Raw genomic sequence first — 23,984 nt, forward strand, 5'->3', positions numbered from 1 at the left:
TTGATGCTATAAGAAAGGTTTTGTATGATCTCAAACATTCCTGCTCCACAATGTGATTATAAGAGTAAAATTGTCCAGTTGTTGTCTCTCATTCTGACTGGCTACAACTCTCCAGATGTCTGGAGGAGATGTTACAGCAAGAATATACAATTTACTAGTTATACTGGGCTTCAGCTTGTGCTAATTTGGCAGCTTATCAGTAATAAGTTGATTTTTCTTGTGTGAGTGGAGCATTCCCACAAATATATTCATTGAAAGGCCCTGAACTTGTGAAATTAAAATTAAAAAAGGTTTTGCTTTGTAAGTGCAGCAAGATGCATATTTTACTATTGTGTGCCAGGATTTTATTCAGTTCACATTTCCAGAATTCACTTTCCATTTCTAGCATTTGGAAGAGAACCCCCAACTACAGTCTTAATGTTCTGCTTACTGCTAAGAAAAACTCTTCATCATAAAAAAAAAACCCTGAAATTTCATGAGACTGTATCCATAAAAAGGAAACGAATACTTTTATTCATGTGTGTTTGGGAGTAAATAATTATGCTCTCCCATTATTTTTGTTTTATTTTGTGCATCTGTGTTTTATATTCAAATATTATCCATTAAATACTTGGTAGATTGTTTTTTCTTTTTTGTCAAATAAATAAAATTTATGGTTCAACTCACCTGTATGGTGCACATGTTTTAGGCACAGTTCTCTTTCTTACCTTCAAATTCCAGCTCAACCCCTGCTTTTATTTTATATTTTCCTGTCCTTTTGTCCTATTACAAGACTGAATACTGATATATTCCAATAAACATTGCTAAGCATGTTTGGTGTTTTAGCATATGAAATTTGCCCCTCAGTGTTTATATTTTCAAGTTGTTCAGGTAGGATATCTTCATTCTGAGATCTCCATTTGCAAATCTGTTTGCTTGAAATTAATTTTTTAAAAATAAATCTACCTTTTTGCATGGCATTTTAACTTTCAGTACCCAATTTTTATTTCCTTTTTTTGTCTCAATACCTAGCTTAATCTATTGGGTTTTTTTTAATTGTTATGTTGATACAGTACACAGTATCTGGGAAGGGTTGCTAATTATGTGACTTATTTTGAAAATATTTATAAAATGTTTTTTATAACTGAAATGAATATTTTAAAAACTTCAACTGCTATTAGAATAGTAGATATTTCAAAGTAGATATCAGCCTGAACATTATTTAGAAGCATACAAAGAGTGTCTATCATGAATGACTTAATCACAACTTTCAAAATAGAAGTGGATCTGCTAAGAAATATATCAGTTGATTCTAGACACAGCCAGTTTTTAGTCTGTCTTAATTCAAATAAAGTTGGCTGCATGTCTACATGGAAAATGTTTTGTCGCAGCTGACACCTAGAATTTCAGTTACTGATTTGTTGGGCAAATCAGTAACTGAAAAATTTAGCATGATGTCTGCAAAACAGGAATTAGTGTTTTGTCATAATAATATACATTCTGTACACCATGAATGCTTTTCAATAGATATTAGGTACTCATATATGATAAAGTAATGCATGAAGTAACCTTGACAAAACTGGGAGTCTATCTTGAATAGCAATAGCTTGTGAGGTAAATAATCTGTTCTACAATATTCTGAGCAAGTTAGCTTCTTGTTAAATAATATATTTAGCAGTTACAGCTTGAGTCAGAAAGAATAGTAGAAGTCTGGCTAAATTATGAATGCTAGATAAGCCTCTTTTGGCAAGTAAATATGCAGGGAATTATTAGAAAAAACTGTAAAAATTGAGATTATCTCAAAATGCCTTTTGCCACTTGGAAGACAAAATTTATTAAGAAAGGCCTCAGAAATATAACATGATGAGTTCTGTTTTCCAATAGATTCTGGCTATCCAGCAGGGGGGGAAATGAGGCTGGAAAGACAGACTTCACTGTACCTAAATTATCTGTGGTGACCAAATCATGTCAGTCTGGAATATACACTGGGAGGGAAGATTGGTTCAGAGTTGAGAGGTAATCCTGAACGAAAGCACGAGAACTGAATGTTCTGAGGAATGGTTTTGTATTTAGAAGGTATATTCCTACCTGTCCCTCGTATTCAGATTGTTAAGCAATTTTTTAGCCTCATCAGTTTTTGTGAAATGAGTCCTATATCATTAAAATCTTTACCCAGGCTCCAGAGCAATGTTTCTCAACCTTGGGAACTTTAAGATGTGTGGACTCCAACTCCAGAATTCCCCAGCCAGCATGGTCATTGTGACTGATGTAACTATCCACCAGGAGCCCTGTTACTTAACTCACTAAACAGAGCAGAGCCATTAAGGGTCCAGGGAATAACTAAATCATCATACTAAATCATCATACTCATAGCCGCCCCCCCGCCCCACTGCAATAAACTTGAGAACTCCTTTATCTGCAGTTTGAGTGTCATGATTCTTTCAGTGTTTTTAAAGGGCTATGGTATAAGTTATTCTAAATGCTGCAGAAGACATAATTTCCTTCGTTTTAATTGTGCAGGTGACAATTGATTATTGGTTTGGATTTCTAGAATTTTTTTAAAAAAACAACATAAAACTTCAAATTGTACCAAAGGTCAGTCTGGTTAAATTATCCCCCAGATCCCCTCCCAGTCCAAATCTAGTGCTCAGTTGCATGCAGAATTGTCTTATATTCCACTGACAAGAATGTAGATGTACTCAGTTTTGCCTCTAGCAAAGAATATCATGGAAATTCTACATCTACCTTGAAGCTGAACAGTGTCTCCCTGGACCTAATTTTGAATTCCTACCCATTCTAGTGCCTTTCTTCACTGGAGGTCATTTGAAACTGTCAGTATTTCAAGAATAGGGAAGCAAATTCCAATACACGCTAACCGAATCCACACCCTTGCATGCAATTATCCTTTGGATTCCAACTTTCTCTGAATTTTGAAATGCAGTGCAATTCTTAGAAAAACTTTAAAATGCATACTTGAAGATACAATGGGCTTTAAAAGGTCTTTGTTACTGAAAAATACAATAAAATGTATATTCAAAGATGTATGAAAATATGCAAAAGTATCCTGGATCAAAAACAGACCACTATGTCCTGCCATACCCATGTCCAGATAGAATTAAGAGCAAAGAACAACAAATGGCTTGGTCTGCTCAGACATCCTAAATCTCATAAGAGGGTGCATTGCAAGTGAAGATGTACTCTACCCTATCAAGGTTCTTAACTGTTTCTGGAACCTACTTGAAGAAAGCAGGTTCCTTACTCCAGACCTTCATCTCCAACACATGCAGATCACTGGGGACAGGCAACAGGGTTGTGATAGATGAGGAATAGCAATGCGGTGGATGAGTGAGGCTAACAGATGTTCCATTCATTATGAGAATTAACAATTGAACAAGGCTATTTTAAAAACCATTAAAATGTTGGGAATTCATTACAGGCATTATTAGGCATTTAAGTTGTCCCCAGAACATAGCGTAGAAAGAATCCCAAATTAATCTTTAGCAAACACATGTTGTTGCTATGCTGACCTATGTACCACTCTCTATAGAAAGATACACCATTCATTAACCTGTATATTTGAAAAGAATTATGACATAATTCCATTCAGTTGAATGTGAAGTTGTCACATCATTATTTCTTCTTCTAAGTTGTTCCAGGAAGTAAATTAGCTGAACTCTGGAATTAGTTCCACAAAACATATATAGTATAAACCTTGGTTTAGCATCCCCTAGGGGCAAGCTCAGGTTACTCTCCTTCTATTATTACTAAATTATTCAGAATAACCCTAAACTCCAATTCAAGAGTCAGAGGGACAGTCCCCCCTATAACAAATACTCAAGAAAGAGGCAAGGGACAGTATCCATTCAGGCTAATATACAACAGTGCATCAGCAAAAGTTTAGCAACATAGACAAAACACAACAATATTCTTAAACCCAAAATTCCCCACCCCCTCCCAAATTCTAAATATGCAAATATACAGTATATCCTTTGGTTTTATCCAAGAATGCAGTTAATCAACACAATCCACTTTGTGGTCCAGAGAGTCTGTTTCAGTACATTTTGTTCTAGGAGGAGGGCAAGCAAATTAGATAAGCTGCAATATGGACTCCAACCAATAGGTGGCAGCACAAAACATATGCCTCTGTATTGGTTTCTGTAACTTTAATCCCACTGAATTTGCTAAACCAAATATAAACTGCTTAAAAACTCATTTTCTAATGGTCATTTTTATTCAGAAAGCATATCAGTTTGCGATGTCATGCAATTACAATACAAAAGAGTTAAACTCAGCAATTCTGTTTCAAGGTTTCAGCACAAAGACAGGTTAGTTCATACAAACTTTGATCAAGAAAAATCTTGACAGCCCTCACTCAACTTTTAGCCATCATTCCACAAAGAAAAAGATGTGCTCGACATCCAACTTCGTTTTTTTTTTCTGACAAGATCTATGACCCCTATCTTCCAAGTTCTGTTTTTAAGGTGACCTGTCACTCAGATTTTACTGAATGTGGCTGCCACTAACATATTTTGACAGTTACTGTATATTGTGTCTCCACCAGACGTACAAATACAGTCCTTCCTGGTGTTTGATTCTTTGTGTTCTTGCAGCAATAGAGCCTTGTCTCCACTGTTTATTCTTTTCTCAATAGCAGAGATCCCTGACTTTCTCAGGCAGTAGGCACATTTGGAATTTAACAGCGTATCAGAGGTCCTCTCACAAAATGGCTGCATTGTGGATATGGCCAGTCATAGGATACTACGCTACCAGAAAGCAAGCTGGTAAGATTGTTCAATGCTTTCTTTCTGGACTCCCAGGATATTTTTCTGTCACCTCAGTTTATGCCTTTGTTTTTGCTGGTCAGGTGGGCCTATTTCCAAAACAAACACCAACCTGCAACCCTCTGGTATTTTTATTCTCTAAGAACACTTCTAGAGAATATGCAGGGTTGAGAAGCATTAATAAATATGTGTGCATTAGGTTCCATGTTTGCTTCTCTCCCAGTTTTTTTATATTTCCTAGCATATCTGGGCTGCAGAATGTCAGAGCGCCACTAGATGGCAGCAACATTTTCTGTGTCACTTTGCTGCCATCCAGTGGGTGTGTGACATTTTGCAGCCTAGCTGTAGCAGCTCTAAATGAAATGAAACTGGATGTGACAGGAGTCTAGTGAGATCTGAGGCGGTAACCATAGGACAATCGTATTGTGAACCCGAGAGCTCCAGTTTTACATGGATATGGGATTGAATGGACAAGCATGGAAAGATATAGTGCTGAGATAGTCATCTATCCCTAATATCCTATAATGTAGACATTTTAAATATAACTTCTATCAGACACCAGAACATTTTCACTTTTAATAAGTTTATCCTTACCAGCTTCTGAAGAGCCAGAAAATAGAAGGGAACACACTTCTTCAAGTAATTTTTCTCCTGCCCCAAATTTAAGGAACTTCAATTATGTCAGAGCTGCCACAATTTCCTATCAATTCCAGAAGCTTTTAGTAAGTGGTAATTGATTTTTGTAGCTTCTTTTTCCTTCAAGAAGTATGTTGCTCTGACTTCCAGATTGAGGCATGAATGTGTACAACCTGCCATGGCTTCTGACTTCTCCATGTCTGACAGATTCAGAACATCTGTGAAATACTCTTTCTCTCCCCTCCCCCCCACGTCTTTATTTGGGATTGCAGCAAATGTGTATCTATTTTTGTCTGATCATTTTGTTAAGCTTTGACTGTTTCAGCCTGGAGGCTAAGCTCAGCTCAGCAGACTCTTGACTTTTTAAACTCTGCTGTTCAAAAGCTGGAGGGAGAGCTCCTGCACAGCTGAGCTGATGTTTTCCAGATGTGCTAGACTACAATACCACTTATCTGTAGCAAGCATTGTTGATGACCACTCTAACTGGACATTATGAGAGTTGACGGGGGCACCAGATAGGAGCAGGGCATTATATTGTCTTGCTGAATTGTGAAATCAGCTGAGCATAACTCTGCACCTGATTAAACATTAAGGGAAATTGAGCCTCTGCCCTACAAATGGTAGTAAGTAGACTAGCAAAAGGACAGATATACAGCTAAGTGACCATTAGTAACTCTATGTGCTTACTCTTTCACACTTGAGAAATTCCTCTTAGCCATTTACTGTCACCTTCATCCTCCTCTATTCTTTCCCCTCTCTCTACAGTGTTTGAGAGCACCAGCGTGGTGTAGTGGTTAAGGCACCAGCCTAGAAACCAGGAGACTGTGACTTCTAGTCCTGCCTTAGGCCCAAAGCCTGCTGGGTGACCTTGAGCCAGTCACTTTCTCTCAGCCCTGGGAAGCAGGCAAGGGTAAACCACTTCTGAAAAACCTTGCCAAGAAAACTGCAGGAATAAAAAAACTGATCTGAAGGTGCGCGTGCGCGCACACACACAGTGTTTCAGAGCAGAGAAAGGCACACAAATTTCCCCCACTGATAACTATTTCTCAAAGAACAGTGCTGTAGAATAGAGTCTAATTCAGATCTAGTCCAGTTGGCCTTAATTTTGAGACTCCCCACTAGTTGTGTATTGGTTCAAACATTACAAAATAGTATGCAGGCTTCCACGTCTCAAGCAAGCTGGTAAAAACTAAAGAGAGGATGAAGCATCCAGGGGCTGAAGTCATGGATTCTGTATAAGCTCACTGTCTTAAAATGGCATATGGGAGGAACTTACAGATTTCACCTTTGCTCCATCAGATGCTGTGCTGTGGTCAGATGTACAACTAGATTACTGGTCTGAAAAGTAGGCACTGTTCATTGTTTCTTCATGATAGCAGCCTAAGGCAGGAGTCAACGTCCTTGGGAACACCCTGCAGGGGGAAAGCGTTAAACCTTCCTCATCCTGCTCACAAATGAGGGAGACTAATCTAGCTTGCTGTTACTGTTATCTTCTTTCCCTTGTCTTCAGCTTCTTTTATTTTTAAAGATTTGTGTAACTGCTTTCCTTAGAAAGATTTCCAGCATTCTTCCCATAAGAGGTTCTCACATTTGCAATAGCCATTTCTCCTGCAGAAAGAGAACATCTTTCTGAAGGCAGTAATTTCCTGCAAAATTCCATTTGGAATCAACCTTAGTTGTCAGTGCTGTCTCTCCTTACAGCTGCCTAGATGACCTCTGGATCTGCAGAGGGGAGGGGAGAGGAGAAAAGTAGGTCACTGGGCTGCTTGTTCTACTGCTTTTTGTCCTCTGGTGTTGCTGTTCATCTCTCATTTCAGGCAGCAAAGGAGAAAGTCCCAAACACAACAGGACAGCAATTAAGTGAAAGAGCTAGTGAAGCTCTGCTGGGGTAAACCAAACTGCTGAAGTGGCACCACGGGGGGAGAGATGAATCAGGAAGTGATGTCTCTGCCCCAAAGTGTGGGCCCGATTGCGGGTGAGCAATGTTCTCCTTCCGGCTCCCAAATGCCTCCCATTTGCACCTTGAACTGCACATCTGATTTCACAAAGGTACACAGAACCCAGTTGTGCCTGTGGTTTTAGGAAAAATCCAGCTGAAGTTTTCCCTCTGACTGTAGCTCAGTGCAAAGTTGGTGGAAGAAAAGAGGAATCATGATGGGTGGCAGAGATAACAAATTTCTATGGTTACTGTAGCATGGGATTTGAGACTTTGGATGAATGGTGGCTGGAACAACCTGACCACACCACTATGGCAAATACTGTGAGCTCTTTTCTGTGATAGAGAAGGGCGATAGCAGTGTTTCTGAACCCGGGCTGGGGAATTTTGGGAGTTGAAGTCCACATATCTTAAAGTTGCCAAGGTTGAGAAGCACTGGGTTATAGATCAGGGAGTAGACACTGCAGTATAAGAGGGAAAAAAGAGAAACAGAGCCAGTCCGTAACTTCTACTGTAATAGCAGGCACTGCAAATTCTTCCATTCCAGTGATTATGTTCAGAGCTGTAAATTTAATCTCTGGAGCCTGGGCTTGCATTTTAATACCTCTGTACCCTTTTCCTTGAATACTATGTCATCTAGTCTATAGATCTGAGACAGGGGCTCATATTTGGAAGTCACTCTGGAGGTCTTTGTCTGAAAATAAGCACATACATAATATTTAAACAAGCATGTGTTTATTTCCACCTATATCCCATCTTTTTTCAGACAGGACCTAAGGCAGCTAATGACAATGAAAACAGTAAGAATACAATAAAACAACTCTGAAAACCAATGAAAGTCAACAGCATAAGAGAAATACATATATCATGTATATAATATATATATTGCGCACATGTCAGTTCAGTAAATATGTTAGATGATGCTGATGATGTTAAGTCATCAGACCTTTTTAACTTTGTTAGCAAGACTTTCTTCTGTGCGGCCCAATGAAAGCCCAATTTTTAACCCTGTTTAAATTCAGTTGTTACCTGAGCCAGAATCTCTTTCCATTTCATAGAATTGAACTGTGTGAATCAGAATTACAGTTCTTATCCATATGTCAATTCTGACAGTGAATTGGTGGATTATGTGCCATCAAATTGGTATTGGCTCTTGATGACCACATAGATAGAGTGATCAACCTGCCTCCTATGAATCATGGTGCACTGTGTACAAAGGGGAAAGAAATAGTGACACACAGCTGGCAGAACACAGCTTTTTCCCAGTTTGAATTGACCTTTGATAGAGTATAGAACTAGCACTCTCTCAGGCAAATGACAGACATATTTTTAAACACAGGTCTAGCATTCTTTCCAAAGAGCACTAAACTCATGTTTATATGAGGTCCTGACAAGTGCTTTCAAAAATGCCAGTCAGGAATTACCAGACAAATGCTACTGCCAAAGCAGTTGTCTGGTCTCTCCTGCAGCCCAAGCCAAGGGAAAGCGGGTAGGAGTACAGCAGCCTGAAGTGGCCAGTAAGTGCTGGGCAGATCCCAATCCAGTGTCAACAGCCACATCATACACAGCAGATACTGTGTAAGAAAAACAGGCAAAACTCTAAAACTGGAAGAGCCAAGGACAACTTTATGCTGCCTCAGATGAGACAAGGGCAATGTAATGAGGCTGTGGCAGGAAAAAAGTAACTATCAGGGAAGTGAGGGAGATTGCCTAGAGATCAACCTTTAGCTATGGTTAAAACTGGTAGCACTCTGAAATCATTCTGGAGTTGCCAATTCCTTCTGTTTAGCCAAAAGCCTTTGTATTTTTTGTAATAGAACTGTATCACAAGATACGTTGAAGCACTTTAGAATGATGGGGGCATCTGTCACAAGACAGCTAACTTCAGGGGAAGTAATACAAATTTGGTTGGAGGCATCTGAGAAAGAATGAAGAACATTTAGTCTGAAATATGACATACCCACATTGTATTTGCCATCCATAATTAGACCTGGAATAGTTTTATTGTAAGATTGCCTTTTTGTAACAAAATAACTAATTCTAAGAGCTGATTTAATTAGGCTGGCAAGCCAAGTGCCCGAAGTAGAATCCTTTAAAAAGGAATAAATGTAGCATTGTGCATTGATTTCTGTTTCTAAACATTTATATTTGCTTTTTACAGGCACATCTCATTCTATCTACACACAGGACTATGATCATAGGAAACATATTTCTGAGCATTTAATAGCTGGCATCCAAGATGCTGTCAAACCTGATACTCAGAAGATATAGGGGTTGTTTGGGCTGGGTTTTTGAGGAACTGCTGTTCTGAAATTCATGAGTTACTGAGAAGCCCCCGAGTGTCCACAAACAAGCTGTTCATTTATTCAAAGGAAGTGGGAATTGGGGAAGCAGTCACTGAATGTGCCAGCATGAGGAAAGTAAGGTAGATAGGCAAGGCCTAAAGGACAAGCTGTCCAATTTGGACAGTCTAGAGAGAACCAGTTGATTAGGATAGATGTTGAGTTGGAACCTGAAGTTGTCTTTGATACCACTGATCATGGTATCCTTCTGGACCAGCTATAAGGCAGGGTGGGGGGATATTGTGTTACAGTAGTTCTCCTTCTAGAGTAAGAAGTGTCACTTGTGGGGGGGAGGAGATAGATCAAGGTGGGGTTCCACAGCACTTGATCCTTTCCCCCTTAACATTTTTATATCTGTATGAAGCCACTAGGGAAGAACATTTGTTGATGTGAGGTAAAACGTCTAGGGTCCCTTTGCATTTGCTGCTCCTGTTTGAAGATCAAGTGGACGCCATGGTCAGGATTGCCTTTGTACAACCCCATCTTGTGCACCAGTTACAGCCATTCCTGAAACAGGAGGGTCTGTTGATGTTCATTCACAGAATTATCACCTCATGTTTGGATTATTGCAACTTTTTGTACATGGGACAGCCCTTTAAGACCATTTGGAAGCTACAGCTCCTCCAAAATGCATTAACATGGTAATGGACTCAGTTCAGTTTGCCCACATAGCAGCTTTACTGTGGGAGCTACATTGGTTGCCAGTAGGCTTCTGTGTACAGTTAAAAGTGCAGGTCATTACTTTAAAATCCTATATGACTCTGGACTTGGTTATCTTCAAGACTGCCTACTCCATGTGGAAACTGCCCATCTGTAAGATCTGAAAGAGAAGAGTTGCTACAAGTCCCAATTCCAAGGTAATCTCGACATCAGAGATCACAAGGGCAAACCTTTTCAATAAAAGTCCCCCTTCTCTGGAATAGCTTTCCCCCAATTGACATTTGAGAAGGCAGTTAAGATCTGGCTCTTCTGGAGGGCCTTTTGGAATAGAATGGAAGTTCAAAGTTGCTCCCAAAGAAGTGGCACCAAGTGTTTGATGCTGGTGGAGGTAATGGTGAGGTAACTGATTATGACATTTTTGTTACATTTCCTTTTCCATGTTTTTAATCTTAATATTGCATGGAGGATTTGTAGAATGCTCAGAGTGGCATTGATTGGAGCAGCATACAAAGAGGAGGAAAAGGGAGAAGGAGAAGAAAACTGAACTTTGATAAAGAGTTAAGGTCTGGGCAGTTTACAATTGTTAAAACATTTTAAAATGTTTTTGTTTTGTTTTGAAATATTAATAGTAATACTTTTACTTTCCTCTCTGCAGCTTTGAATTGATCACTATAAGTAAGGTCAGAGAAGTTGCATAGACTCAAATATCCACCTTGGCAACTTCTAAGACTTTCCAGTCTGATTTGAGCATGACAGTCTTGTGACTCTTTTATGGCTTAGTGTAATCCAGCTCCACCTGGGAGCAACTCCAAATCAGAGTTCCACATTAATACTTGCGAATAAACATCAATCAGTAAGTAAAGCAGCATCTCCACAGCATGCACTCTTATCTGCTCTGCAGTCTGGCCCTCAGACATTGTAAAGTAGTAAAGGGGCAAGTTTCTAGTGTCTAATCAAGGTACAGTTTAACCTTAAGAGGTAGGCAGAAGCATCAGACAGCATCCTTATTTTTACATCTACCACCAGTGGGTGAGCTGCCCACCTTCTCCTTTGTTGTCCCTCCCTCAAGTGCTTCAGCACCTGCTGGGGATGGTGTTCCAGTGTTCTTCTAACAGCTCCTGGCCCTGCACTCCTGTACTGGCTTATAAACCAGAATTAGCAAATTGAGTAAACCTTGCATCTTTGAAAATGGGGCCTGTTTAATCTCACAGGTAGTACATTCAACAGTGACCACTCAGACCCAGTTAATGACAGCAGTATGTGGGGGGTGGGGATGGGGAAGGGAGACTCTATGTCCCTAGGCAGCTGCATGCGCATCTTCCTGCATGGTTGCATGAATCAAAACATGTCCCCCCCCCCCATAATATTTACATTCTAGAGAAGAGCCTTCAAACTGGAGGAAGCCATTCCTCCTTATCTCAGTTTCAATGTACTAGATAAGACAAGGACAAGTCAGTAAAAAAAAAAAGATAAGTCACCTGTTGGGAATTCCATCATATTTCTGCACCTATGAGCTCTTTGGGCCACTAGGCCAAATAACAAGAAAGAAATAAGGTGAATGGTCTTCAGACATCTCTGTTTCTCATTTGGCCTAATGTTAGTTACATGAGTCTTTGTGTTTAAGAGACAAAGGGAACGTCATGTCTCTCTTGTCCCTCCCTCCCTTCCTTCAAGATGCAGTTTAGATAAAATCGAGCCTTTTCTGTCTTCATGTACATAAATCTAGCTATTATTTCAAATACAAAGAATGTATCAGTACTGTATTCACTGATAGTTGGGCTAAGCTCATACTCTGCATTCAAGACAATTATATGATGAACATTTTTTAAAAATGACATGTTCTGCCACTTAATTTCTCAGTATTCTGGAAGCATTCTGCTTAAGTTCAGGAGCACATCCTGTCACAAGGGGCCTGGCTGAATTCCTATCTCCAACCCCAGCATCTGCTAAGTAGGTCACAAAAGGAATCCAAGTGGCCGCTGATGAAAACAGGCTGGACAATCAGCAGTTCTTATCTTGCTGAAAATAAGATCAGAAAACACCAGGAAAATGCCCTTTTCATCAAGAGATTCCCTCAAAATGGAAATTGATCCTAGGAAACCCTGGAACATAGGGAATCCTTTGGACTGAAAAGAAGACCAAAGAAGCAGCTGGCTTTTACAAAACTTAGACAGTAATCTACAACCAGTTCTGAGCTACTTTGATATTGCATCCATTGTGTGTTTTTAAAGAACCTTAGGAATATGCAAATTCAGTTGAGAAAAATATCTAAATAACATTTGTGTGCAGCTTCCTTTGCTAATGCTGATTGTATAGCAACAGCGAATGCCATCTGTATATACTGTAAGCATTTTGAAATCTGCATGCTATCAAAGCACTTTTGAAAGCAATTAAATGTATTTGAACGTATTAAGAAACAGCAGGTTTACAATTTTTCCCCTTTCATCCTGCATATATAACTTGAAAAATTATTGCTCCTGGAGAAATGGGTTGGAATACATTTTAACAGAGACTTTTGTTTAAGATTTCTTCATGGGGGATACTTTGCATTTCTTTTGCAAATAAGCAAGATGTTCTAGAGAGACAATCTCATGCTCAGCATGTTTCATTCCACATGATAGGAAATTTTGTTTCTGAGAAATAAATACACAGATGATGCTCATTTCTTGCAGGCAAGTTATGCATCCTCTCTAAATATTTCTCCATGCTGGCTGGGAATTATGGGAGTTGATCCAATACATCTGGAAAGCACCATTTGAGAAAGCTACCTTTATTTTTCTTTTCCAGCCAGCACATAAAATATATATTTATATTTAATATAAATATAATTTAATATGGTTCACCAAGTGTCAACTTAGGGTACTTCCATATGGGTCTTGTCCCTGCAAAATAATCTTGAAAACCATGAAGGCAATAATAAAATGCCCTGACTTGTAGGGTTGATATAAAAACTACTGAGATAATAGGACAATATTTCAATATTTAAAGGACATGTTCTCAATATTTAAAACTTAGGACATTTCCCCATGGCTTAATTAAAGTGTTCTCCACTTGCTGAGATAAACTAAACTGACATAAAATTTGCTGTCCCTACCACCAATCCCTCTTCTGTTTTTATAACCTTTGTTCTGGCTTAATCACTGCTGTTCTCATCACAACACTCCTGTGATTCAAGGAAGGTATCAAACAGATAGCTTGGCCTACCCATCTGTCAAAACCTAGTATTGAGACAGCAGATGTACAGGGTAGGAGAGTTTCTAGAAAAGACCTTCTCTGCGCTGGGCTTGCAGATGATCCAGGCAATGGTGGGTGTTGGCCAGGAAAACACTCAATGGATCAGGTGCTCAGCTTGCAGCTGGGTCCACAGGGGGAATGAGAGATGCCAGGATCTGTTGGAGCTCAAAGCAAGCAGCCTAACAGCTGATGAATGGAGTAAAGAAGCCTGGTATAGCCGTCTTTAGTAGACAGCTCTCCAGCCTACCCTGTATTGTCAGTTGTCTGGAGGTTTGTTTTGAATGGGTTTTAGCTCTCTTTTGAAAGAGCACTAAACCAGATTCAAAACAATCTGAACCTCAACTACAAATGATCTTTACCAAGCATTGCCAATCCATTAGCTGTCTAGTGGTTTATTTAAAATGCGGTTCAGCACACTAAATTCCTTTACCATATAACTCCCTCATCCTGTTCATCAGCTCTTGTGGGGAGCTGTGGGTATCCAGCAGCCAATAGTTGTGCCCTGCTGTTTCCCTCTGCAGAAAATAAGAAAGAATGGGGCCAGAGATAGCACCCTAGATGTCAATGGAGGGGACATGCATAGCCTAAGGTGACCAATAGGTGATGGGTTCATCCTGTCCTCTATGGGTCAGCTGATTATGCCACCAACAAGCTGCTGGTTACTCTCAGCTTCAGAGGAAAATATTACTATAAAACTGGAACAACTTTAACCTGTCCCAGTCATGGGTTGAGGACAAGATGAAAGTAAAGGGCCACATGTGAAGAGGTTGCTATATATGGTTAGATGCAAGTGGGGAAAGGCCTTCCAGAGGAATAAACCCTGGATATAATTTGGTGTGTGTGTGTGTGTGTGTGTGTGTGTGTTTCTATAAATGAAGTCTATACCAGTTTACTTAAATGTATTTTAAGATAATGATTAGGACTGTTGTAATGCACTCATGCAATCACAGAAATGGGAAATGAAGGAACTTGATTTCACTTCATATTCTACAGTTTAGAGTTTCACAAATTGTGCTAGATTCAAATTTAGCATCTACAGGGCGGCCAAACATTGATTTTTCAACCCCAATCTTCTATTTCAGGCTAATGATCTTTAATCAGCAACATTGAGCTTAATTCCAAATGAATAATTCTTATAACCATCTTTTTGCAACACAGACCGGGCTGCAAAATGTCATTTTCTGCCTGTTTAACCAACAGCAAATGAAGTAAAAGAATAGTCAGAGGATTAGCTGTGTAGATTTGCTCAGTCAATGTTAACCCTGATTAACCTTGTAAATATTAAAGATTTAGGATGCTATCCTACAATGACTGGCTGTTCAGCTGGGGGAGTTAGGATGTAGTGAAAAGTTCCTGGTGTCACAAGAAATGGAAAACTATGCCCATGAAGATGTCACCAAATGTTGCAGAAAAACTGTGCTGCTCATGTTCTATCACAAACAAAATGAATAAGGGACAATCTTATTCCTAACCTCATCATTGCATGAACAGCTTCACATATAGGACAGGAATCTATGCCACAACAGAATAGAATAGAACAAACTTTATTACAGTCAATGACCAGTACAAAGGGAAAAAAAGAAGGAGAGAGGGAGAAACAGCAAAATATCCATGAACATATCAGTAAATGAATAAGTGGGTAAATTTAAGATAGCATAACAATTATAGATGTAAAACCTCTTGATCTGATCTACTTAAGTAAACCTATAACACCTATTCTATATAAACTTATCTATGTTATTTTCTACTTTACAGTCCTTGGTTGGGTACACATAAGAATAAGTAAGAAAAAAATAAAATGGAAAAAGCAAATAACTTTATGACATACAATATTACAATGGGATAAAACATAGAATCTTGCTTTGCTAATCCTGCTGATGTTTTATATCCATAAGACACTTATGCTTTTATATGGCTTTGGAGCAAAATCTTGCAATTTGTGCTAAAATATTAGTGGCTGTATCTTTCAACAATAGATTAAAGTAAAATTCTGTGGATCACCCTTTAAACCTTTTAATAAGTGGAGTTATCCTTCAGTGTCTGACTTGCTCATCTTAGAACAATATCAGCCATAGTTTCTATTTCTCCCTTTCTACCCTGGCAGACTCTTGCTAGGTATGGAATCTTCTTATATCTGCCCTCCAATCGGCAGATGGGAAAGCATTAATGTGTGCCTTGAAAAGGCACATAAATTTTTGTAAAAAATAAGATTTTGTAAATAATTGGCCAGGGTACCAACAAATGTGGGGCTCAGGCCAGCTCCTTCTGGTGTTCCATGTCAGCTGTCCATTCTCATGGGATCCTCATATCCCCATTGGTTTAGATATTCAAGTGAGAAGCTTTTGTTCACAAACTAATTGTCAGTTGTCTTTATATTTATCCATTAACAACAGTGGAAGTAATCCATTGGGGTTTAAAGTAATTCTGATCCAAGTTGTTAGTATTTTGGACCAGACCTGAATTTCAACATTTGGCAAGCTTGCTTCCAGCCTCAGGATTACATTAGACATATATCTGGGGACACATATTATGGCTGTAAGGAAAGCTGATGGAATCCGTTCATAGGTTGTAAAATGTGAAGATGGAGCCAATTGTATTCCATACATCATTTATACTATGATTTGGCCTGAAATAACTTACTTGCTGCTGGAGCAAATTTCCCTCCTTGTTTTCAATAAAAGTTTAGAATGGCTGTAAGCACTCCTCTATACCTTCAAAGTGGTGTTGGCCACAGAGTGACCAACTGATTGGCGCACATTTTTACCCAGTGCGAGAGACAGTCAAATTATGCACAGAGTAGAGGGAAGGCTGTCACACTTTATTTCTGCACAGAAGCAAAGAGGCAAACTCGGGACAAAATCCAAATCGAGTGCCCAAAGGGGCATTGTCCAAAGGTTTTTATACATTTCAATAAGCAGGTAACATTCATCAAAATTTTTATTGGCTAAAACAAATCCACAGGTGTTTTACATCATGCACATCTGTACTTCAACTATGTATCCCATAATAAGCCATGAGGGGGGCTCATTAGCATCTCATGTTTACTCCTGGGGTGTGTTCTTTACTATTATAATGAGACAAAGGGTACTATAGTTCAACTTTTAACTAGTCACGTATCAGATCAAACCAGAACAAGCAGGAGCAACACAGAAAATTCCTAATACACAAACAGCCCTCAATACACCAACAGCCCATCACACAAACAGCTCCCAATACACAAAGTTGGGGCCCACGATGGAACACATAGTTTGAGCCTTTAATTTGCTATTGCTTTGAAAAACAACCTTGGATACGTACACCAATTAACCTGTTTGATAGTATGGTTCTTAAGTGTCCAGTTGTGCTATCATCTGTTGTTGGAAAACACTAAATATTTTTGTGTTTTTTTCCATAATCTGTAATCTAATGTTCACTTCTGCGAAAGGATGCCAAAGGTTTCAGTGCTTGTCTCAAGCCAGCTTGTGTTTGTGAAAGTATTAGCACATCATCCACACATAAAAGAATCAGAATTCTTCTTTCTGCTACTTTTGGGGCATGAATGTCCATGGAGTGGAAAGTTTTTACTAGCGAGTTTATGTAAATGTTAAAATGTAGTGGAGCTAATATACAACTTTGCTTCACGGCCCTAGAAATCTTAATAAAGTTAGAAAGGTCCCTCTGCTGACTGCATCTTACTCTTAAACCTGTCTTCTCATATAGCTTATGAATTAGAAGCAGGGTAATCTCTCACTTAAATTGCACTTGTGCTGCCAATAATGCCTTTTTGGTTATAACACAGAGACCATCAAACCTTTCTTTTGATTGAGCCCCTTGCCTTGCACGTGCATTTTTGGCATCTTTTTGAGTCACCATGGCTTGTAGCCTCATTATAAAGGCCAGAAAATTGTCTAAGGGGCTATTGTCTTAAATTGCCTGGGGGAGGTTTGAGGTAAAAATAGCTGAATAGAATAACATACCTTCTTTTGAATGCAACCAATTCTCTAGACTCTGGCTGACCATTCCATCTTGTTTTTTTGTGAGCCATCAGATGCTAGTGAAGTCAGCTGAATTTTGTAATGGGCCTCAGCTGGCCTGCCCATTGTATTGAGGCATAATAACAAAGGGTAGTGGTCATTTTAGGTCTCAGAATTGTACCAAAGTAAATCATTGAGATATCTATCTCTGTAGACACCAATATATAATCAATTGTGGAGACCTTACAGTCTGAGCAAAAGATATACTGGCCAGGAAACTCACTCTGAACTGAACTGTTTATCATTTTTAGATTATACCCATTTGCTAACTGGAGGCCAGCTAAATTACATTTTTGTCTAGTGAATGCCATGTCATTGGGGGGGAAACCACAAAAAATCAAGGGAGGGGGGAAAGCTTAAAATGGTTAAACAAATCATGGTCATTTGGACCAGTTCACCTCCAATGATAACATAAGCATTAAGGTGTTTCTCCATGCAGCTCTCTAAAACAGATTTGATTCGATTCAATTCCGTTCCATTCCGTTATTAGATTTATATGGCTGCCCATGTTGTCAAACAAGTCTGGGCAGCTCACAACAATAATAAAACCAAAAGCAGTAAAAACAGAAAAACCAAAACAGAAAAACTTTCTAGCTGAGTCCATAGCTGTTTCATCTGTGCTAAAGACAGATGGGTGAAAAGTAGCTGTTTATAGAATGAAAAGGTGGATCAAAACTGACATCATTCATTGAGGGTGAGCTGTTCCATTATTTGAACCCTCAAGGTAGGGGAAATAAATAGCCCTAACTCCCCTCTACCTCTACTTCCTGGTCTACCCCCTCTACTTCCGACTCCAGCACAGGTTAGATAAGATAATAATAAGGTATAAAGAATTTGTTAGTCATCTGTGTTTCTTGTAAAAGGAAACCCATGATTTTGCTTTTTGATGGCTATCCTGCTATGTTCCAGGAGGTGATAGATAATGTATTATGAGGCTCTGGCAATCAGTTATCCACTTTCACAAGGTCTCCCGTTGTAGTGGGGTTAAAAGAAGAATGAACTCAGAAGAGTCTTCAAGTTGTGGCAAGTACACTTTGGGACAAAATGGCCTCTGACAATTAGAACAGGAAGTAATTAATCCTTTCAATGGAACAGAACAAGATCAGGGGAGAATTGCTTTCCTTATCACATTTATCTCCTGTTGATCATTTACCTCCCCAGCTTGGGATAGTTTGAAGGATCTAGATGTTCTGCACCTATAACTATTCTGTATCCCTTCTCCTGGCAAAGATTTGAAAACGATTGTTCTGCTGAAACACAGCTACCCTATTTGGAAAAGCCAATCCTATATATGTTGCTTACTCAGAAATGCAGTAAATACAGCATACTTGATATACAGCATACTTCAAGTTAATACTCACTGTAATGCCTATCTGTCCCCATCACAGTCTTGTATCCCTCTTCCATCAATCAGCATTGTCTCTCTGCCTGTATATTAGCTTATTACCAGCTCAAGAAAATTCCCTGCAGCTTGGTGGCTGTTGCCTCAGCCTTCAATGTTAAGAAGTTATCAAAATAAGGTGCACTCCTGTTTTGGGATGAGATGAGTCCGGAGATCAAATGGCATCATGATTAGGGGTTTGAAGTTGTGCAAAATATTAGGGTAATTCCCCATTGTTTCCTGTTTGTGTTCTTGAGGAATTACCATTTCAAAGCAATTGTTCTCTCCAAAAGTTACAAGCCTATCTCAAAAACCTAAGCACCCTGGTGCTTTGCTAATCATTGATCTATTGCCCATTCAGTTTCCCCCTTGATGATTTTGCCTAGGCTATTGTCTATGTAGGAAGACTTGCATGGAAGAGAAGATAGGGAATATATCTGTAAACAATTAAAACAGCTCAGAACAAATGCAGGGGTGCTTGAAGCTCAAATAAAAAAAGTTGCAAAACAGAATGGCTGGTTGTTCGGAAGTGGCCTTAATTATTTGAGATGAACAACAAGGGAAAATTATGAAATGCAGCAAGGCCACCACAGTAGGACACATTGAACCCAGTATGTGAGATATCTTACCTGAGAGTTTCCGTACTCTTTGCAAGACTAAGTTTGTAAGGGTTTTAACCTTTATTTTCAGCCAAAGGATTTTCACCTAGAATTTCACTTCCAATAGATATGCCTGTACTCTGAGTAAGGACAAGGAAGTATAAACCTATTAGCCCACAGCCACATGCAGCTGAAATTTGGATCATAATTTCCAAATAGATCCCAAGATGTAGACTGCTCTGTTAACTACATGTATTTAACGTTCGGGGAGATATGCTTTGAGTGTGGCAAATCAGAATTTAACCATATGACAGCCCAGAAATGCTAATCAAAGCAGCATGACTGACTTCTGAATGTAATACTAAACATCTGCCCCACCCCATCAAACGAACAAATAATGGAAATAGCATTCTGTACAGCTTCTGTAATGCACAATCAACCAATTGCCTCAATAGGAATGCTCCAGAAAATTTGATTATCTCAGCATGACACTAAGGATGCCGATGTCAAAATCATGAAATTATAATTATAACGTATTTTTAAAAAGGGAGGTAGAGCAAAAGGGTTGCTTTATAAATAGAACAGTAAAGATCACCTGGCTACCGCTCTGAATTTGCCCTTTGATGATGATTCTTAAAAACTCCCCTGCAGAGTTACCTTTCATCAGGAGTTGCATAAGTTATATATACTTGTTGAGTGATTCTAATGAGTTTTCCAGGTTGTGAGATCTTAAATACAATGCAAGCATTTCTTGCTTAGTTTACAAACATTAATGAACATGATGTTATTGCCATGCAAGCATGATGAAAACTAAGCTGCAAACTTTGGTTAAAAATGAGATCCATAAAATCTAACTCTAATGAAATTGTGAGGATGTAGCTTATGGACATATCTGATTATTTTCTGAGGCTGTTTTATTCCAGGTTGTGAGTGCATCAGCATACGAGAAACAACTAGTTAAAGTTTGCTTTTCTTTTTAAGACAAAGTAGACATTCCTGTTCAAATTGAAAGTGTTCTTTACAGCTGACCTCCCTTTATTCTCTTGTCAAGTGAAGAGATGGCCATCTTGTAGCAGATTACATGAATTGGTCTGACATCCACCCATCTGTTTCAAGGAAGGAAACTAAAACATGTCTTAACAAACAGAATGTAATCAGCAAAGAAGACTGTGGAGTATCCCTGCAACAACCAACTGATTCTACACAGATTGACCAATGGAAAGAGTGTCAGAGTGGGTGAGAGAAAAAAAATGAGCTTTATAATTTGTAAAGGGGCGCCAGAGAGAGGCTGTTTGTTTGTTTCTCTGCCACTGTGATCCTGCAAATTATGCAAAAGCTCCACATGGAGGGGCCCATTCATACACTTGCCATTTCATATAGATGTTATACACTGTCATGCTACTAAAACCTCCCACCAGCCCTGCTAGGATTTTAGCTTGCTGTCAGCCCACCACAATAGAAATCACAGTCCGACATGCCTGTGGAAATCTGGTATTGACAGGAAGATATTCTAAGTCATTAATTCCGAATCAAGGAACCCTCTCGGGGGAGAAATCATGGACACTTTATCAATTATTTCAGTTTCCTATGACATCCTGAGGATCTTAACTTAAAAATCCATTTTCAGTGGCCGAAGCAGGTATATATAGATACTCAGAACATTTTACAAGATTCATAGCTAGAAGCTGAATTTTCCATTACATGTTGTATCGTAACAAAAATAAGGGTCATGGGCACTCTTTCCATCACTAAATAAATTGCATCACTATAAGTATAATAAAATTTCTTTCTTTATTACATCAATATGCCTCTATAGATTTTAGGTGGCTGAAAGCACACCAGTAAAACCATAACAACATCAAAATATCACTATTCAAACATCAGGCCACTCTACACCCTCCACAGCAACATACATCTCCACTTTCTTACCATTTTCCACATGGAAAGAGAATATCCTGTACCAGCTGACACAAAATAAAAAGCCAGGCAAATATCTGAATCAGGGGCTGATTGTCTCTTAAAGCTTCTGCAGGTGCCTGATTGCCTGTTGGCTCTGCAGGCTGACAGTCTGCTGGTCTCCTTCAGGCTCTGATTCAAAGGCTTTAGACAAGACCATAACAGAGAACAATTTTCACTGCTTTCCAAAATGTGAGCGAGGAAGGGACCAATCCTAACCTCGGATGGCAGCCCATTCAAGAGCAGGAAAGGTGCTACCTCACTACCATCTCAACATCCTTCTTCAAAAAAGAAAAGTTGGAGACAGGCCAATAGTTAACCATATTGTCTGGGTCAACCATATTTGCTCCTTCCTTCCTTCCTTCCTTCCTTCCTCTTTCTCTACACTAAAGCAATACATACTCAGCACGATGTCCCTGGTTCCAGGAATATTCCATCTCTGAACTTGGATGAGATTGCATTGCCCTATTCAAGGATGGTGTGCAATCTGGCTGTTCTCCTGGACTCACAGCTCCTGCTTGATAAGCAACGTGACTTCGTATGCCATTTGTATTCTTTCCTGGATCGAGAGGCCCTTCAGACAGTAACTGAAGTAAATATTACACCAGAATTCTGCATGGATCTGAGCAATAAAGCTTAGCCAGAGAAGTCAGGTGTAAATAAAGCCTTAGTAACCTCACGATTCAACTATTGCAATATGCTGTACATGGGGCTGCCCTTGAAGACCACTCAGAAGCTTCAACTTGTCCAGAATGCAACACAGTGGACAGTTTTGGGCATTCCTCAGTATGACCATGTGATACCCATGTTTTGTGAGCTGTATTGGCTGCCCGTTTGCTTTCTGGTAAAAGTCAAGGTGCTGGTCATGACGTATAAAGCACTACATGGTGTAGGGCCTGGTTATTTGAGGGCCCACCTATCTCTTGTGGTGTTTGCTCAGCCTATTCCAGCTGACAGGGCCAGTGTGCTCTGGATTCTTTCAACCAAACAATGTCTTCTATTGGGATTCAGGAAGCATGACTTCTTTGCAACACCTGCTCTCTGGAATGAGGTTCCCCCTGAGATCCAGATGGCTTTCACCCTATATAGGCCATGAAGACCTAACTGTTCTCCCAACCTTGGGAAAGGGTGGCTGGAGCCCCCTGCTGGAAGCTGGATGTTGGTGGGATGTTTTGGGTTGTCTGCCAAACAGATCTTGTTCTTACTCTTCTTTTCTAATTTAGTTTTTCTTGCATGTCTGTTGTTATTATATACATTTTGTTCTGTTTAGTGTATTGTGAGCTGCCCAGAGTCACTTTAGAGTTGGGTGGCAACAAATATAATAAGCCCCAGTACAATGGTAGTAAGGGATCATTGTAATGGAAAATTTCCAAGTGACTTGATTTCTTTGTTCCATGTTTAAGAATGATGTTAGATATAACCATTAGACAAGTAAATATTACACCAGAATTCTGCATGGATCTGAGCAATAAAGCTTAGCCAGAGAAGTCAGGTGTAAATAAAGCCTATTGGCCTTTGTGGCCACTAGATTCTTGCTGAATTAATAGAAGCAATTCTACCAGCAATGCTGATAGCAAGGATGCTTTGGAAGGATAGCAGAGAGCAGGCGTGCAATAAGCTGTCATCTTAACAAGAGTATGGGGTCAAAATCCCCTACTTGGTATCTCTGAAGGCTCATTATTTCAGTATACTGTTACTTAATCCTTATGCCAGGATCTATACTGGGCATCATCTACTCAGGTGAATCAATGAGCCCTCTAGACAGGAAATACTTCCTCTGCCTTGTTCCTCACAGGAAGACATAGAGGAAGTTGACAGAACAAGTCAGACTATTTGTTTACTTTTGACATATCAGATCTGAGCTGAAAAAGTCCAGGTGACCAGGAGATGACAGCAAAGAGATGCAGAAAACCCTGTTCTCTATTGCCATCTAATGGTCATCTAAATGTTTGCAACTCAGATATGGTATGCCCAGTCCATTTATTGCAATATTGTCTTCTCTAACTGGTAGCAATTCACCATGGTCTAAGGCAGAAATTCTTCACATGATTTCTTTCAATTGGTTTCACTGGAATTTGTAAGGGTTGAAGACTCTCCTTCTATCTTCCACCTATTACTCTGTTAAGTGAAATTAATAAAATGTATGCTAAACACTTGCAGGTTAAATTTTTAGTCTGGCTCAAATCCGAGTCTATTTGGGCAGTTGATCATGCTATGTGGCTACAGCCCCTGGCAGAAAAGTATACCAATAGATCTGGCTTATCCCTTTCTGCAGCATTAATTGATTTAAGTTTGCATTTGACCAGATTCCACAACTAAATTGTGGTGAAAACTTAAACATTTGCTCCTTTTGATATTTAACACTCAAGAGGATTTGAGATTGAGATTCGGGTTCAGTAGCCAAGAACATGTAAGTAAAGAATTGCCTGTAAAAGAGAGGAGATAGACAGTGATATATACTGTATTG

At 39.3% G+C, this 23,984-nt stretch overlaps 1 long non-coding RNA gene across 3 annotated transcripts in view; it reads right to left on the reverse strand.

The window, feature by feature from the left end:
- The window catches only part of LOC148213617 (uncharacterized), a 39,974-nt gene extending 17,965 nt beyond the window's left edge, over window positions 1-22,009 (reverse strand). For 2 of the 3 annotated variants that reach the window (XR_015794225.1, XR_015794223.1), the window contains exon 1: window positions 21,491-21,861. This is a non-coding gene — a long non-coding RNA (uncharacterized LOC148213617). Of the gene's footprint in view, window positions 1-21,490; window positions 21,862-21,919 lie in introns of those variants that run through there. The other variant, XR_015794224.1, reaches the window with a different exon arrangement.
- Window positions 22,010-23,984: the final 1,975 nt, after the last annotated feature.

This window comes from Python bivittatus, unplaced genomic scaffold (genome assembly GCF_059951505.1).
Source record: "Python bivittatus isolate LINGU-HERP-01145 unplaced genomic scaffold, Pbiv_v1 ctg000960_np1212, whole genome shotgun sequence".
NCBI lineage: Eukaryota > Metazoa > Chordata > Lepidosauria > Squamata > Pythonidae > Python > Python bivittatus.